The sequence below is a fragment of the Platichthys flesus genome, chromosome 2 (assembly GCF_949316205.1).
Source record: "Platichthys flesus chromosome 2, fPlaFle2.1, whole genome shotgun sequence".
Taxonomy (NCBI): Eukaryota; Metazoa; Chordata; class Actinopteri; order Pleuronectiformes; family Pleuronectidae; genus Platichthys; species Platichthys flesus.
The window spans coordinates 8,090,344-8,108,296 of NC_084946.1; the positions used below are offsets into that span (position 1 = coordinate 8,090,344).

At 40.5% G+C, this 17,953-nt stretch overlaps 1 protein-coding gene across 3 annotated transcripts in view; it reads right to left on the reverse strand.

Moving 5' to 3' along the window:
* The window catches only part of LOC133961167 (nuclear receptor coactivator 3-like), a 30,946-nt gene extending 17,832 nt beyond the window's left edge, over positions 1–13,114 (reverse strand). For all 3 annotated transcript variants that reach the window (XM_062396201.1, XM_062396184.1, XM_062396193.1), the window contains exon 1: positions 13,029–13,114. The gene's annotated coding sequence lies outside the window, so the exon portion shown is untranslated. The remainder of the gene's footprint in view (positions 1–13,028) is intronic.
* Between the last annotated feature and the right edge of the window lie 4,839 nt (positions 13,115–17,953).

The following is a 17,953-nucleotide window of genomic DNA, read 5'->3' on the forward strand; positions in this document are numbered from 1 at the left end:
AGCGTTAAACAATAACTGTATAAAACAATACGTTTCTGCTCAGGGTTAGCACCCAGAGTAAGCAGGGTCCGTGCAGTATTTTTCTCCTAATAATCACTGCTCAAAGAAACTTCCTCTCTGGTTTAGTGTTCTCCTTGTGTCCTTGTCACCACTGGTATCATGAGGCGGTTCCTGCAGCCCAATAAGGTTGCACAGGTAGTCCAGCTCCTTAAGGATGACACATCCATACGTGCGGTCGTTAGGTTTGCTTTTTCTTTGTGAGATGAGGAACAGGAGGAGCACTGCCAGAGCCATGCTGTTAGGTACCTGGATGATTGTCAGACCTTACGCTGGTGCAGGGGGCCCTGAACTTGCTAAAATTTCAACCAAACCAGATGAAAACAACACAGATACATTAATGTACTTTTTTGATGGCCGACATTAGTCTTTGCACATGAGAGAATGCTCTGTGTCAAGTCAACAACCCTGAATAGTTTGCCAAAGTCAACATGTTTACTTATTTTCAGAATATTATAAATACACAGAGTCAGTGTTAAAGCTTTGACTACGAGGGTTTACTTCCTCATATTTTCTAAATTAGAGACCTACATTACAGCCACTGCCACACTCATATCAACCATGTGCTTCAAAACTTCAGTGGCAGAATTATTTACAAGAATATATATATATATACACACACAAATAATAAATAACTTATTACTTTACTCAAAAAGTAAATAAAAGGTGGCAAAGTCAGTAATATAGGCTTCCTTTCCAATGATTTTAGTTTTCTCTTGGAGAGTGACCCATGACATGAGAGACAGCATGATATATTCTTCATTGACTTGTGTTGTTTTTCCTGAATGCCTCACAGGTATAAACTAAAGGGCCAATCACCATTGTGACTCTCTAAAATGCGTGTTCTCTCTTACAGATTTGAGGTTGATCAGAAAACTAAGTAAGATTGCTAACAAAACTACAATTTCCTGACATTTGAACAATCAAATATTTTAGTTTGGTTTTCAGAAATGCACCATTTGGGCAGCGTATACACAGGCAGAAAAAGCTTTTGAAAAGGATGCGAGGAGACTCACAACCACTTGCTGATTGATGGGCTGTTTTCGGTCATGATATGACGTTTGCAGATTCATCAGGCTCTTATCACATGACTCCCTTACAGAAAAAAAACGGGATAAGCATCAGCTAGCAGTGCAGAAAGCAACTTGGATAATACATTTCAGGTTGACCCTGACCCGGTTGTCTTTTTTAACAGCTGTTGAGCAATTCAATTCAATATTTTACTATGATACAACTGTTTACATGTGTAGGAGATGATATTGTTCGAGAAATCTACGCCACTTCCTGTGTCCAGCGGGACTAGAGCAGGACACGCATTACTTCCTGTTTATGCCGGCATGCACATGCCCAGTGCACGTGGGTGGAAATGTCATATGCATTTGAAGGTATGTTAGTTTGGAAGAGGATTAAAACTGATACAAAGCCCAACATGCTGTGTGGATAGAGATATTTTCGTTTGAGAACGCTGGTGTTTACGCAACCGCATGGATGTAGTCTCCGTCAGTCTGTCAGTCAGTACCAAAATAGTGAGCAGGACATTCCTGCTCTGCCTGAAATAAAGCCTGCAATCTGAGCTCCCTGAGACAATGAGTGGCAGTCAATATACACAGACCCACCCAAAACAAAGAACAGACAAACTGGGTCCACACACAATTACAGATCCCCCAAAACAACATCCACAAACACTTTCAAATACTGAAATACAATGAGATTTCTCTTCTAAATCACGCAAACACAAGCTAATGAAAGCATTCATTTATTAAGTCACTTAACAATCGCACACACGCAGCATTCACATGCACTCGCACTCACACCACACACACAGGAAAAGGTGATAAAGTCACACAAAAGGTGACCAGTAGAGTTTGAGGCATCAAGTGCAAAAACGAAAACAAAAGGACAGAATGACTTCCTGTTTGTCTTCAAAGAGCCTCTCTACCTCCTGCTGAACATACAACCAGCAGTGCAATTCAAACTCACACAACCAGTCTCTTCACTTAACAACTATTCCTGAGTAATTTAGATACCATGTTTTGCCTAACCTAAAAATGGATCCTTCACACTTGCAAAAGAGCGCTCTAGGACTTCAGCCATTAAAATAAGTAACTATCAATTGTAAATAATATTTTTCTGTGAGCTACAGCTGGGGCTGCTTTAATAACTGTTTTGACATAAAACAGACATGTGTTGTGTATTACACCCCACTTGTTTATTTGTTGCACTGGATAATATACTGTAAACAATAATAGCCAATGAAGAGCACCTTGTTGAGCTTGTAAAAAGACAAAAGCAATTAAATGCGCAATTGGGTGCAAATAAATTAATCTAAATAAAGATCTTCACAAGGATTTGTATCGTTCACTCCTGCACTCAATAGTTAGTGTGATAGAACCACTGTAAAGTCTGGCAACTGTTTGATCTTGGATGTAAGTTAATAAATGTATGTTAGTAACTTCGAAGACACAGAAGAAGAAAGACACTAGTCATACAAAAAATTAGGATAAAGAGGGTTGAAAGAGAGGTATAAAAAGTGTACTGCTTCCTTACGAGCAACAGCAAGGAGGAAAGGACAAGGAATTCACCTAAACACAATGATAAAGAGGTGCAGTCATAAGAAAACCTTGAGAGTTTGAGTAAATGAAGCTCAACATGAATGCTTTCACCAGCTGAAAGGGTGCGCTTAGATGCAACGCAATTGAAACAATTTGCATCACTCGCCTTAGTTAGTTAAAACAGCTAATTATTAGTTAGGACCAAATTATGTGCATGACACAATGCCTTAAAAGCCAATCAGCACTGAGAATGAAACCCACCGGAGACAGATCCTGGCACCGACCTGAGCTAGTGATACTCACTAATGGTCCTCAAAACCAAACTTGCACAACGCAACACAAAAAGTTTGGTGTGACCACAGAATAACAACTGATTGTCTGTACTTTCAGTAAATTTGAAAAAACAGTCATTGGAGACATTGAACCATTTTTTCACCAATCTGCTCCAAGTTGAAAGAGCTGCTTAATTAGTTCTGCATTGTTATCGAACAGACTAACCCTATTTTATAAATCAAAAGATAACGGAGGAAAAGATCTTGACATAAAATTCCCACAGTGTCTAACAGATGGGTGCTTTCATTACAGTGAAGTCTGTGGTAGAAACGATTATTGTTACCCGTGCTAGACATCAGGAAAAAACCGAGGGAGCCATGGGTGACATTTCTGCTCATATGATTTAGAACCAAATTTCACTTTGTTTATGAACCATCTATCTTAATATTTTAGGGGTTCCCGATTAATTTCGATAGATGACTTCAAAAGACATTTCTCACAGAGTGGAATACGCCCCTCTTGTTGGTGACTACTGCTTATTAGCTGTAATTCCTGCCAATTTTGCACATGATTTTAATGAAACTATTGGAACAAAACTGGAGCCTGAGGGTTGGATGTCAAGATGGAGAGCTCCACCACACAATGACATTCAGGGATGGGAATGAGGAAGACATGTATGTCAAGCATGTGTGTTTAAGTATGGATTTTTTTTGTGTGGAGCAGTAAATTGCAGTAAATTGTTCAAAGAAAAGCCTCCATTTAGGTGTGTTTTGCAGCTGTGAAATTCCAGCAAAGCTTAAAAACCAGACTGAAAACACTGATGCCTTCATTTGTCTGTCATGAGTCACGTGGAAAGCTAAATGTTTGTCACTTTATTCCTCCAATTACTTTCAATGTAAAGGTCAATTTAAACCATGTCTGAGTTGTGAAGTGACACAAATTTAACAAATACAAAGCCCATTGTGCTTCATACCTGTTTCACGACATTAAATCTTTCAAATGAGAGTGAGTGAATTAGGATTGATATTAAAGTTGCACAAGGAGCAGTTCATAGAGGAATAACAAACACCTTTGAAAACCAAGGTGGTGACGCAAATGTGAGAGAAGAGGGCAGGAGATGGCATTTTCAGACAGAAACACAGCCTCACAGTGGCCTATTGAGGTATTATAGAAAAGAATCAGTCAAAAGATGAAGCCTCAAGGTTTTGGTATGTGACATAAATAATATATTTTATATATTATAGATATTTTGGGCTGTTTTGTGTGATACATAACACAATATATATATAGAACATCCAAACAAGGTCATTTTAGCCAAACAATATTTATTCAAGAATGGGAAACTGTAAAAATGGTACAGATGTTCCGATACCATATTCTTTTTCCAGTACCAATTGTGATACCTGGCATTTGGTAAACAGACAATACAGAGTTTCCATCTGAGACCAGTGCATTTAAAAATAACTTATAAACAGCTGCACATTAGTAACCCTGTATTGGAGTGAGGATTGCTATCATTGTTGTGTAGGCTTGCTCAGGTTAAACCCTTTGAAAAACAAATAAATACAGAGAATGAATGTCATTAAATGTCTTTTATTATGTAGTTGACATTTAAACCGTAAAAACGGTTTAATCTGCAATTAAAAGTAATGTAGATATGCACTGCTGTTATCCTTTCCAGCATGAAATATTGCTTAATTACTATTGTTACAGTTGTGGCAGACCATCATAACTGCTGTTTGGAGCGGTGTGCTGTTTTATCTGAATGAAAGTTTTTTAAGGATGTGGTATTGGATCTGTACATAGACTTTTGTATTCACAGTTGCCCAACCATGCATTTAAGGCATTAACGGAGGGATTCCGATGCCATTATGTCTCTGGATAATAGCCTGATGTAGGGTTTCATACTGTAGCCTGGTGCTTTAGAGTTCAATCTCATCATAGACAAATAACAAAAAAAGAGCTCAAAGCAATAAAAAGTGACAGATTTTGAAAGCGATGAATCAAGAGTGATTTGTTTCTCGACTGGTTGAATTGATTTGTTTTATTCGGTGAGTGTGTGTGGAGATGGTGGACATCCCAAGTTTCAAAAATTCTTCGTCTTATATAGGGTTGTATTTCAAATGATCAACCTAGCTTTTGGTACTGCTACCTTCTGTGGTGATGGTTTCGCTGGATACGTTGCAGATGAATGTTGCGTGTTCAAAACACCTTCCTTGCGATAAACAACCCTCTGCCAGACTAGTTTTGTCTGGCGTAAGCTCTACTTCTATTGCTCTCTCTAGACTCCTTCTCCATTTCCTTCGGGTACAAATACACACGTGTTTCCTTTATCTCACCTTTTAAACCCTAGTGTAGCACACACAAACAGACACTAAAATAGGCCAGCATAAAGTAGTTTCAAAATATGATAATCGAAGACAGACACACATTAGATCTAAAAAATGTGGAGAGAATGATCAATAAATTATACACTGCTTAACCCATCTGCACCTCATTTCCAGGGACTGCAAAACATACTGTTGACATAAATCTTATTTGAAATTTCCTCACGAAATTCACAAGGGCACATAAAAACAGGCAGCTATTTGTTCAAGTAGGTTTTTCCTCATGCTGGCAGTGTGCACAATATCTATAGATGAATGTGCGGAGAGAGGGTAGTTCAAAGCAGAAGGAAAACTGCCTTCATAGGATTGCTCCTTCTCTACCTTAAGGAAAAAACACCCCCACCCAATTCGCACAACACACATACAGAGCTTCGACAGTGTGTGTGTGCATCTTCCCATTTTTCTCACACAAAATGCAACGTGTAAAAAAACCAGGGGAAATAAATGAAGGAGGAAACAAAGAAATAGAAGATTCCAATGTGGGTGTGTGTGTCACACGTGCATCACCTACTATCCATCATCAATAGGGACAAAGAACAGAAAGGAATTGGAAAGAACCACGCGGTCACAGACTAAACATGCTAACTCACTGCATCACTGCTCTAATTGTGCATCTGCACCAATTCCTTCTTTTTTGATTAACTAGACAAGTTGTGATCACTTATATTATGGAAATAAGTTAATCAATCAATTGCCCAACAGCCTTTTATCTGGGGAGCCACGGCTCTGGGGCTTGATCTGCCTCCATGCTGCCCCGTCTGATAACACAAACATCTTCACCAGCAACTGATAAAGATGCAGTGGGAACACAAATCTCATGCAGCCACAGATAATTGAGTGTGAAGATATGTCAATCATTCTAGTTACTTTTGACATTATTACAAGTATTTTGAAATGACCTCAAGCTAATGCAAAGCCAGTGTTTGGTTTCAAGTGTGTTGTTAAGAAGCAAATCCACAGTGTTTGTGTACACGTTTCAACTGTGCAAAGGCAGATATTATTTTTCAGACCGCAGAGCAGCGATGACGATTTTCGCTCTTCTCATCCCTTCCTCCCTCCCTCCCTCCCTCCCTCCTGCTCGCTCTTGTGTCTTTCTCTCCTCCCTCTCTGGGCTCATTCCCCCTCCTCCTCCTCCTCCTCTCCCTGCCGTCCCTGTTGGATTGGCGGAGTAAACACAGGAAGAGAGCGGGCTCTGTTCGACCACACCAGAGCTGGGCGTTCCTGCAGAGCTCCTGCGCCGGGGTCAAAAGTTTACTGTGGTTTTCATTTCACCTTTCCTCAGCCAATCACAGCGCCACACTGCAGCGCCTGAACTCTGACCCCCGCAAAGAATTCTGCTCAAAAGATGGTATGACGCCAGTTTCACAACTGCGCCGCCTCCCTTCTCCCGTTTTCCCCTTACTACTCCTTTTCCTTTCTTTCAACTGGCCAGTTTCATGTGTTGACAGAGCATGTAGGTTAAAAAAAAAAAGATTCCAGAGATGAGGTGAGGGGAGTAACTGAGAACAGGAGCACAACTGAGGACTGTTATGCTACCGTTCACATTTTAGAAAACTATCAATAGCTGCTGTCTTTCCAGTGTGATGAGCTTTCAAACGTAAACAATAGAAAAAAGGAAATAAATAACACAATTTATATGGGAATCAGTCTTATAGAGGCTATTTTAGCTTGCTTTATTTCCATTCTATTATAAATGTAAAGCACACACATAGTCTAATGGATTATAAAAATATATAACATAAACCTCAGTTCTGTGCATTTATAAAAGTCTACTACTGTACTCTTCACCTATACTCCTTTATGTTTCTTAATTGACAGTGCGTCACAGAGACGCTCCCATTCAGCCCCATTCAAACTGCTCAGTTCTTGGTTAACACTATTAAAAGTGTGTTTAAATGACTTATGAGGACAGGCTGGATACAGGGGTCACAAGGACCAAGTTTTGAAAGACAGACAGAGAAAGCAAATGGGGCAAAAAGAAAACAGGAGCTCTGCTGTGCTTGTTCCCGAGAATCTGTTTATGAGTCCAATCAGAGTAGCTCAGTCCGACACACACACACACACACAGAGAGAACCATAATCCAACTGTGGGTTTGTTTTTGTCTTGGTGACACTGCACTCTGTTCCCATCTGCTGAGTGATTAAGTCTGCACTGCTAATCATAGCCCTCACACTGTAAGGGAGTGGAGGAAGGACAACACACCACGAGCTGACACACGTCAGACTATGTATACGACTTTCTTCATAGTTTTGACTAATCAAAAACATTCAGGGTTGATGTTCCTGCAGACTGCTCAACGTGAAATCCAATTTTGTGTTCACAAAGACTTTCAAGGCGTCAAACCAAAAGTGCAGCGAAAAGAGCCCTTGACAGGACTCAACTTTCTTCAAATTAAATTTTCGCCTGCATAAGTTCACATGTCAACAATTTTTCAAAGTGGAGTTTTGCCAAACTGGTATTGTGACCCCCGGAAAACTGCAAAATAAAACCTAATGCCTCCAGCCTGGGGCTGCAGCACGTGAGGCATCAAGAAAAATTGTAGACATGTATTTCTGTTTCAGCCACAAGGAGAAAACTTTAAATGTTATGCAGCATTAATTGTGATCAGTAATGAATAATATGGATCAGCCTCATTGGTTAAAAAACACTGATTGGTAAAAATGTGTTTAATTGAACTTGAACATGAACTTAACACAAAGCATGCGACTTTTTCACCTATTTGTTAGTGGAGGCCAGAATCTTGATCACAACTGTTGCACATCTCACAGCTTAATCAATTATGCAACGTTAAGAATCATTTGAGTGTAAATTACTTAAAACTTTACACTACATGATTTTAGCTGTGATTTTCCACTTTCTGACAGTACTTGGAGAAAAGCCCCGGGTCTAAGTCTAGGTCTCAGTCGAATAGCAAGTACCAACTTGCCAGTAAAAATGCATCCCTTTCATTTTTGTTCAATTTTTTTCATCGAAGAAACTAGGCTAAACTTAAAGACCCCTTCTTGCACAAGCCATGTCTGAGGAACAATGGACAAGAACTGTTCAGTCATAGCGAGTGTTGAACTGTGAACTTATTATCGTGGTTGGTTATATTAGTTGTGATTAAAACCCTTGTCAGTCTGTCCAAGAAACGTTTTTAAATCTTACAACTATAACTCTCTTGTCTGACCCAAACAAAGGTCAAAACTTTCAAATAATGTTTAGTTGTCATACAATTTCATCAGATAGTCTGGGAATATAGATTGTCACTGTAGTGCTGTTTATACCTAGCCCTTTACCTCACCTATTTTAGTCATACTGCAGTCATATAGAATCACTTGTTCCATTATGGCTAAAGCAATTAAATGAGCATATACGTATGCACACCAGGAAAAAAAGGAAAATTTGTGATCACTTGCCAAAAGTTATTAGGAAATACTGGACCTGACTTATGGCAAACTTTTGTTGAGTGTCATTTGGTATATGAACTCTGACATTGGTGCAAAGCTTGATATGATGTGGCGATGTCAGGAGGCAAGTGTTAGCTCGGCTATTCTGGGGACAACGGTAAGCTCCAGAGCAGCAACCTTTAGATCGAAGTGTTTCCTTAACGACAGAGCCACATACACAGAGGTGACTTCACCAGGCAGCATGAAGAGCAGGGAGTGTGTGTGTGTGTGTGCGCGCGGGGAAGAATCCGCCCAATTAAGAAATACGGGTACAAGAAAAAAGGGATAACAATAAATTATCTGACACATGTTTTTGCCTGTGTTGACACGCTGTAGTAAGACTGGGGCCTTTAATGACGGCGTGGACGTTCGTCATTCACAACTTGACTTTTCTTTGAACTCAAGGCTCCACTTGTGGAAAATCCAAACTGGGCTTTGCACAGTGCTGCAAGCAAATGTCTACATACTCACCTCAACTTGTTCTAATTTTCTTTAATGAAAGTAACTTTTAAGTCGCCAGTGAAATGCAATATATGAGACACTGGGTGCCCTGTTTGCGTGGTCTCATATCCTCTTACAATTTGCTGCAGTGCCATGCCAGCCACAGCGGCCCCTCAATCCAATGAGACCCAGAAACCACACCCTACTGCCACATGAGTGCAACATCAAACAGTTTCAACTTGGAGATGCAGAGACGCAAAGAGGAAAACAATGTAAACAAAAGAAAATAAAGGCAACCAACCATTTGACTCAGCCGAATTACAGAGGGTGGAGAACTAGGCGGACATAGTCATTCTTTTGATTCTTGTGCACTTGATAGTAGAGGAATATAGAGGGTTCAAGACAAAAGAAAGCAAGGGGGAAGATGGAGTTTCCATGTAGCAGATGAGAAGTCCAAAGAAACGACGGTGTTGCTTATCTTTTCCACACTTAGTCTCTCTTTCTGCTTCTCTTTACGCTGAATAACAGACAGAGAGAGCATCTGGTAGCAGTTATCTCACAAACCAAACTTTTTTTCACCCTTGCTGTCTATCCTCCAAAGCACGTTTTTATAAAAGGGGGCCCTAAACAAAACACAAACAAGGTCTTGCTAACATTTTACAACGGTAACAAAACTAGGCCAGGGATCTACCCTCCCACTGACTTGTTCAGGTGAACCCGTTTTACAAGCATTCTTCAGCTGGGGGAGCGAAAGTTAAAAGGGGGAGTTGAAGTTAAAGAGGAAGGGCAAGGGGGGAGGGGGACAAAGCTCTTGGCACCCCCTTCCCTAATAAAACCTTGCCTCTGTCCAATCAACGAGGACTACAGACAGTGAACTGTTCCAAATCTTTGCTGGTTATAAAGTAGAATTGGGTGCAATGATTGCTTCAGGCTGCCCGTTTGGCTTTTAGAAGTGTGCATGGCTCACATATGGCTCAGCTAGCCTAACACTTGGGTATTACCTCAGAGTTGAAGAAGAGGGGATCGAGAGAATGAATAAGATGCCAGCAGACTGGCTATGGCTGAAATATGAAAACTGAAATCAGCATCTATCGTCTCAGATCCTCAATCTGACTGGTTTTGGGTGAAGTAGCTGTAAATATCTCAGCAGTGGAAAGACGGCTGTCTTGTTGAAGAAAGTTTTCTAATACAGCTCTGGAAAAATAGGCACAAGATACTACCTGTTGAGTACTAACACCAAAACACCAGAGTGAGATATTCAGACTTTACAAAACACACACACACACAGATGATCACTGTCTATCTATGGGTGACCTTGAGATGTGGAGTGAACAGGATGTTATACACAGCTTGAGACGACCAAAGGAGCCTTTTGTGTTCTTAAACCTGGTTGTAAAACATCCTCCAATGACAAGTCAGAGTCAAGTCTGCACAGACTGAAGCTTCAGAGAATCTTGTAAAACTTATGAATACTTTAACCTGACCTGCAACCTGAAAGCACATCAACTGTGTTGAACAAAAAAAGTATTAAGTTCAAATCTAATGATGTACCCTTTCCCTGAATGACAAGTTGTAGTCATTAGTTAGATGCAACAACTGGTGTTATAGTTAAGTAAGCCTGTATGTGTCATCAAGAGTTCTTTTGAGAGCTACTGGCAGCTACTTGAAACTAAACGTATTATCTCTGTTGCTTAGTCTCACTGTCGCACACAGACTGACGAAACTCTGAAAGAATGCCGTCTATTCAGACATCAGTGTTTCAAAAATGCAGCTCGACAAAGACTGAAGACAGTTACCAAAGGTGGCTCTGACACAAGAGAGTGGCAAGAGGCACATTTGTGAATAAATTAACTTATTAACAAAGTACGAAGTCTGTTTGTAACAGTCTTATAAATTATTTCTGCATTGTTAACAAGATGCTAACATATTCAACATATATTATGGCAACTATGTCATTAAGTTTACACTCATTTGATTACCAATCAGGTGATCTGATGTAACCACTGAGAGACTTTCCCCCCTGACACATGAGAAAAAGTGATAAGTTAATGAATTATTGAGAGCACAGGGGCCGACAGACAAAGAGCGAAAGCAGTGCGTCCCATGCTTCTTCACCCCATCTGCAGTCAAAGAATCCCCCTGAAGATTGATTCATTGTTAACACCGTCTGACACCCTGTGTGAGGGAGAAAGAAAGTGGTAGATAAAGGGACAGAGAATGGGGGACAGGGGGCTCCACTTGCCAAGAATATGAGCAGAAGCAGCTCATTGGACAGATTCCCACAGTGGTCATTCTTACGCTTACAAAAATACCAAATACGTAGGCTGGAGTAATGGCATTCCATCAGACTCCAAATAAAGACAAGTCAGCTTATCTGATGGTTGAAGTGCCATTCGCACTGCTTCATTGCCAGCTACATCCCATTTAATGAGCGCCCTGTGTCAAAGCATGAGTATTTGTCCTTATAGGACAGCTCACGGTAGCTCAACCATGCAGCAATAAGACAAAAATACCTAAATGATTTCTGGTTCTTGCATGGAAATACGCACTGGGCTGTTAATGCCTGCAAGTATTGGCAGGGATGGCCCCAGGCAAAAAGAGTGACAGCACACCTAGACATCAACCGTTTCATTGGAATGAGTGACTAACTTACTTTCTCATTGTTTGCCTGCACACTCAACAAGAATGTGCTTTTACCACCCAGAGATCTGGGCGCTCAGATTCAGCATACACCTCGTGGAGAACAGAGAAAGCAAACCTGGACTCTACCTGAACCCGGCCAGGGTTCAACTTCACTGGCCCTTGAACACATCCATCTCCCTCTGCCAGTCTGACACACTCATACACACTCCTCTAAATATGATTTATCATCAGTGAAAACCCACATTTATCATAGTGCGATGGGCCATTATACCAACCATTACAGCCTTGGATACGTAATCTCACTTCAGCTATGCAAATAAATAACAGATGCTGTAGATTTCGCAGAGCAGCTCGTGACTCTGAGTCTGATTGTCAGCAGTTATGTGGACAGTGATGTACAGTAAGGATTAGCATGACCGGCAACTCGTAAATCCACAAACCACAGACAAAATAAGATGTGGGATGCGCATTTCAAATCCCTCCTCCCTCCACTCGCTGTAGCTGTTTGTTACGTGCTGGTGCATTTAGTGTCAAATTACAGGTAGGAAGAAAACTCAACAATGTGAGTGCATTGTAACGCGTGTTTAACGTCAACTACTTTAAATGGTGGAACACTAGAAATGAGCAGCAACCCTTTAAGTTGGATGTGCCTACACGTGATAACGACAGTATTGTGGTGTAACCAGGGTTAATAGCAGTGGCTGTGACCGACTCTTGCAGCTCCAGCTGGACCGAAACTGAAGCAGGTCAGACCGCCTGCTTTCGCCTGTAGTTCACGGACATGTTCAGCTGTGTTGTGGCTAATACACACACAGAAGTGGTGCTCGAAAAGTTACCACCGAGGCTTTCAAACCGAAACCGGTTCAGTCATAAACAGTAACAGCAGACTATTGCATCTCAGCGACTCACACAGCCCGTGTCTCGTAAACTTTGGAGCTAGCGGATAATGGACGCAGCAACACACGCTGAAACCACCGAGAAAGGGCTCGTTATTACGGAGAGTTTGAGAATAGCTTTGCGGTACCACTCGTTCGGAGGTGGTTAATATCACAACAAACGTTCCCCGACGAACACACCGTAGTAAGGTGGCTCGTTGTATCACGGTATCTCCGAAAACCACAGGCTGCTCGGAAGCGGAGCGACCCCAACTGCCTCCGAGACGAATTATCGCCTTCACACACACAATACCGCCAGAGTTCGAAACTTGGTGGAAACCGAATCGTGAAGCGTTAGTGGCAAAACTCACCGGCGTCGACGCTTTCACAGAGCAGAGCAGTTTCTTTTTAACCCCTCTACAAACTCTCCGCCATCTTCGGCAGGACGGTGTTTGTTTAAATGGGAAACACTCCCAGAACTGGGGGTAGCCAGCTTGTAGCAGAGCCGCGGGGGCTCCTGGGTAATGTAGTTGGTGTCCCCTGGCAAGCCCGGATCACACCGTGCGAGATGTCCCGCCAATAAACTACACGTACACCAATACCCATAGGTGATATGAGCAGCAGTCACTGATATTATTAGAGGAGAGATTTAAAAATGTATTTATAGGCCGGCAGAAAAGCAGCTTTATGCAAATGACTTATCACACCCATAGTGAATCACATTATCGTGTGCTTCAGTATGACCATAGAGATATAAGTGCAACGCTGTATTCTCACTTTATAATCATATAATTCAAAGTACAAACCACTGCCTACATATGAGGATGTTCTTCAGCATTAATATATGAATGCAATTGTTTTCATCGCAAAACACTTAAAACAGGCAAAAAAAATCATTATAAAATACATTTATTCATTCAAAATAAATATTTATTTAATTGCAAAGCTTGATTAGGGACAACATTCTAAGAGGCTTAACCGTTTTGTTCAAAGATGTAAAAAGCTGCATATTTGACATCTGATTTAATGTGGGACATTTCAAATGTCTAGGTAATTGACAGAATCACGTCGCAGTCGTCCATAGTGTGGCCTGGACTAAGCTGGACTAAATGCAACTGACAAATATCCTGTTGTGCATACATTTTGTATTTCTGTATCATGCCAATGCATTTTGCTCATCCCTTCTTGGAATTACAATATACTCCGTATTTACAAACATACACCTTCGTTCTGTATAACATATACAAAAGGGAGTGAAGACACAACAAATTCTAGCTGTACTGTAACATATCTATTAACTGTGGCAATGAAGAGTTTAATTCTCTTTTCCAAGGCTTCCTCCAGTTGATTTTGTGAACTCTATTTTAGTGAACAGATCATTTATCCACTGCATCACACAAGGCCTGATAGTATTTTAAATTATTCCAGTTTGAAGTCACTGCATTTACTTTCATGCCAACATATATAGTGTGTTACCTCACGGAATCACTGTTCACCGTAGGTAATGTGAGTGTGGAGCCACTATGGTGCCAGAGCAGCCACAGAGGATGGAAGAAAGTGTCTCCATGGTGACCTCACAGATACACTAGTTCTGAACTTTTACTACTGTGAGGTTCAAAAATGGAGGGAGAGCAGCATGGTGGGGGTGAAGGAAATGGAAAGACTAAATGTTGAAAACCAGGTAATAAGCCCATTATCTGCTCTTTCCTGTTCCTTATCATATTTTTCCTTTGCAATATTAATAGTGTTTAAGCAAAACCGAAATATCCTTCTAGTTTATTTAGGTAAAATATGGAGCTTGTATGACTGTGAGGTTCATTACCCATTTTGCAACATTTTACACATGCAAACAATTAACTAAATTTACCCAAACATGGGGTCACACGGTGTTTCCTTGGAGTGTCATGTAATAACTAATACATATTTGATGTAATTATTACAATGTTGGATCAATCTATGGTTGCAAATGGATTAATATTTATGCAGATTGTTTGCTAATGTTGGAGAATGCTTGACGAGTCCTTTTATGATACAGAAAATGTAAAAGGCCTTGCAGAGTTTTGTTGTTATGTGTTTTTGTATGTGTCTGCCTTGGTGAGAAAGCACCAGCTGCATACTGTGGGGACCCGAAAGAGGGGCCCAGTGGCCCTCTGTTTATGCCCCTTCCCCCACAAAACACGGCAAACTGACCTCCCCCTCCGTAAGTGTGAGACACTTTATCCCATCCCCACTCACCCCACTCTACTTTGAAAGGACAGGAGATAACAGTTTGAAAAGACGGGGGAATGCCCCATGATCATTGATGTATTCAGATGGGTTTACCTGCAAACAGCTAACAGCATGCCTCTCTTTGTTCCAACACACTCCCATCCCCCAACTTCTCAACACTATGCAAATGTGATAAAGTGAGATCTTGTCCATTATCAGCTCTTACACAAGTAGTTACCACACAAAGCCACAATAAAAAGCTGTAGACAAATTAATTTTGAGATTTCATTTCCAAGAAACACATATTTAATTATAGTCAGATCGAGAAAAGGTGTAGTCTACATTCCATGATAAAGTGTGTGTCTAAAAAAATCAGGAAAGTTCATTTAAAAATGTTGATTCTTTGTAAATTATTGATTCTTTCTAATTCAGTTGGTGATTGTATAATATTGTATTTATAATATGATTGGTTTTAGTTCCCTTTAAATGTATTTCTTATTTTTACAAAGGAAACAAAACCAGAATATGATGTTGGGAAATGGCTGATAAAATATTCCTGGCCTGTGTGTTGTCTACCAATGATAGGATTTATCACAAAAACACAGGACATTTGACCTATGTGTGTGTAACTACATGTTTATTTATTGTTTTTTTTGTTATTTAATGTCCTAAATCTGCTTTTCAAGATTATTACATCAAAAGACAAGTAAAGCAAATGATATGTGCATTATAACCAAACCGGATTCGATTGAGATTAATAAACAACACCTTTGTGAAGAGCACTCTTTCTAATAGCCACAAATCTTCCTGCAGGTTGGAGACTCTCATCCCTTTACAATGAGAGTTCAGATAAATGTAAACTGTTGTGGAGTCAAAACAATCACACCGCACTGCATCAGACAGCTTCATTTCAACGCAACAATTCCCAGAGAAAATAAACAGAACAAAACAAAAACACACAAGGGGCCTTGTGTCTGAGACGTGGGCGACTTCTCAAGGCGCGAAACTGGACAGTGAAAGTCTGACTCTGGCGCCATCTTGGGGACAGCGGGCTTGTTACCAACGTTTCACCGGTCGTCTGGTTCCACCTGACGAGCTCACGGGTCTGGATATTCAAGGTACAACGAAGATTGACTAATGTAAGAGAATGTAAACGGTGTAAAGCCACGTTTTAATGTCAGGCGCTAATATAGTTATAACGTTTTTTTGTCCCCTTTATGTATTTTTACGTCACGTTTTCCTCGTTTACCCTCACAGATAACTGTTAATTAACTAAGCTGTACTCATTAGCTAATTGGGGCTAACAATACGTTAATGATGCAAACTTCACTTGACACGTGACAGTGGACGCTCATAAAATACATGCACCCCCACAGTGTCTTAGTTCAACTATTTAACTCAACTTTAGCAACTCTGCTTCTCTGCTAATGCTAACAGATTTTAGACTAGCTAAACCAAGTACACCCTGTTGGCTGCTGTAGCATTGCTAACCCACACAACTACAAAACGTTACTGCTGTAGTATAACTATCTGACCATGTATACACCTTAAAAGTCAGTGCTCTCTATATGTACTGGATATGTTTCTGTTTGCCATCACCTCCTCCTGGCTCTGCACTATGGGATTCAAATTTGGTAAACCCTATAGCAGCGAGGCCCAAAAGCCAAGTTGGACGATCAAAGAGAGGTCTACATTTCTTATTTGATCTGTCTCACCTTAAGGCAGTCATATTTCAAAATACTTTCTCAGGACCTTTATTATGTGTTGCTGACATTGTGCTTACAGGTGGCTTTCTAGCACAAGATAACATAATTGACAAAACACTGTACAGTGCACGATGTGCAGTCGGTGACAGCTTATGAAGATTGGAAGATTTCAGACCTGACAGCGCATTTCTGCCATTGAGGCGAGTAAGTTAATTTGACTATACTCTAAGCTAAATGAGTGTTTGTTTCAATAATATTTCACTGTCAATTCACATACAAGCATTGGGGTAATGCATAATCGCTGCTTAATACTGACCTAACCCCATTACTATCCACTTTACCTTACACACGATAAACCACACTTCATCACGAAACAACCAATCTGTTTATTTGGGTATCTGACAGTCACCTGGGACTGGCTTCTTTCTAGCCCCCTTACCTGCGACCCTTACAGCATAAGCAGGTTAGATGGATAGATAAAAGATGGATGGATGGAAGGTGGAGAAATTCTGGGCTGGTGTACAGTGTGCTGTTGTAGTGTTTTCCCACAAGAGGCTGCTGCTGCATTTCTTCCCACTGAAGGAGAGGTCGACTGAGCAGCATAGGTAGCTGGCTCTACTTTCTACTACAGCTGATACATTTTTGTATTGACACTGAATACTGAGACTATCATTGCAAAGACTATCATTATAAATATCCTGGGGACAAACGATATCAATCAATACCAGTTACAAAATTTACAGATTTTGAGAATTGTGATAGAGTTTGGTTGCCAATTTGTTAACCACTTGTCACATTTGCATTCATAACAGTGTTGCTATTTCCTTGTAATTTACTTTGTTATGTTTTCACAAAGTTAAGACAGCTATGCAATTTCTCTCTGTTTGATCTTGCATCAATTAGAGAGTAATGTCAAGTTTGGTAAAAAAATGTTTCTCCCTCAGACACTCAGGATACAGCCATGTCTTTTTTTCAAGACATTTATTCCTCCCTGCTGCATGTGGGGAGGTGTGTGTTGGTGTCTGTAGGAACTGGATGCACAGACACTCACTTGCTGGATGGCATTTGCTTCTTGTGTGATAAGAAATGCATTTAAAGTCCTAATCCTTCTTATCAAGTGGATAGGGATACTATATTTTAAGGATAATACATTTCATGTAAATCATTAATAGTTTTTAAATACTGCTCAATCTACCTCCATGGTGGAATGATACCACAAGTGTCTTTAACTGTGTGTAATCTTGGCCTTTCTGGAACCACATTGTTGACATGTGATCACGCCAGCTCAAAGACTAGAGCCATGCAAATCACATGACTTTAATTTAGTCTGATCTTTTTTTTTTGCATCGCCATTAAACCTTTATAGGTCAAAGAAACAGTGC